Raw genomic sequence first — 1,591 nt, forward strand, 5'->3', positions numbered from 1 at the left:
CCCTTGAAATCTGCTTTCCATTTCACTCCTTTCTCACTCACCTGAACATTGTGGTCAAGTGAAGTGTGATATGGAGGGACTCTTTAGATGGAGAAGAAAGGCTAGGAACTCATTCCTTTTAGTTAAATGGGGGTTTAGGGTGGGAATAGGTTAGAGTGGGGGAGAGGGGAGGGAGACTTACTTAATGAAAAATCATTAAAACACTGTCTCTCATTCATGAAATGAGCCACTTAGTTCCTATTTAATACTGTTTTAGTTTAAAAAGATATAGACATGTTTTTTTTTTTTTTTTTTGATGAACTCTGGTCATATTTAGTCATTTTGACCAATGGAATTCCTTCGAAGCAACTTGAGGCAAACAGTATCGCCCTCCTTACTCCTTGGGATGGGAATTCAATGTAGTATTCACAATATAATTTGAAAAGAATAAAATAGTCCTCCCAAACCAAGGATGTGTCAGGAAATGAAGGGTTACTTCTTTAGCAGATCATTCCAGTTAAATCATATAGGGGGCTTTTCTGTTCCCTCTATTTCAGGTTTGGCTGGTTGGTCTCTTTGTTGTCCGTGTGGACACTGAAAGCGCATCCAGAGCAGTGATGATACTGTGAAAATGGGGTGTGGGTGTTCATGAGGGCATGGGGGATGAGTCCCAAGAAACTTCTTCTGGAGGAGGAGAAGAGAAGGGAATCATGTGACTCTTGCTAATGTACTGAGGGGCAGGGGCCAACATCTGGTGGAAGATTTCCAGAAGACAGAAGGAGACATGGTGAAAATTCCTTTACAGCAACTTTATATACTTTGGGCTCAGAGCTCCAGAACTCTGTGGGTTCAGCTGTATGTTTACCCTGGAGGTCCAGTGACATGGAAAACTATTTTGGAGTGTGTCTTTTAAGACAGCATCAAAGTTCTCAAGATACCCTGCAAAGCCTGACCCTGTAAGACCTGATCTTGTCATGACCATGGATATTTTTCTGCCTCCAGTTGGGGTCCACTGGCATATGCCTGGGGACCTTGAAGAACAGCTTTACTGCTGCCTTTACAATTTGTTCAGTGCTTCAATTTACTCCGATGTTAGAGGAGTATAGGTTTTAGAAGCAGTTAAAATAGATCTGGTTCAAGTCCCATTTCTAGTTGGCCTTAGGCAAATCACTGACTTTCTAAGACTCTACTCTTCAACTATAAAATGGCGGTAATGATCATAATTGTTTGTCGCTATGGTATAAACTCCATCAGGGCATGGCCCAAGTGTGTCTTTTGTTTTTTTCTGCTTGTCCCTGGCACTAGTACCATACCTGACAAATGATGTTTATTGCCTTATAAATAATGTATAAAGATTAAACTGGGGGGTGCCTGGGTGGCTCAGTGGGTTAAGCATCTGCCTTCAACTCAGGTCATGATCTCTGGGTCCTGGGATCAAGTCCCACATTGGGCTTTCTGCTCAGTGGGGAGTCTGCTTCTCCCTCTCCCTCTGTGCTCTCTCTCTCTTGCCCTCTCTCAAGTAAATAAATAAAAATTAAAAAAAAAATGCCCCAAGAAGGGAGAGAATACTGTAACACAAATTTAGACCCACTACCCGGGGATAAGGTGCTAT

The sequence above is a fragment of the Zalophus californianus genome, chromosome 3 (assembly GCF_009762305.2).
Source record: "Zalophus californianus isolate mZalCal1 chromosome 3, mZalCal1.pri.v2, whole genome shotgun sequence".
Classification (NCBI taxonomy): Eukaryota; Metazoa; Chordata; class Mammalia; order Carnivora; family Otariidae; genus Zalophus; species Zalophus californianus.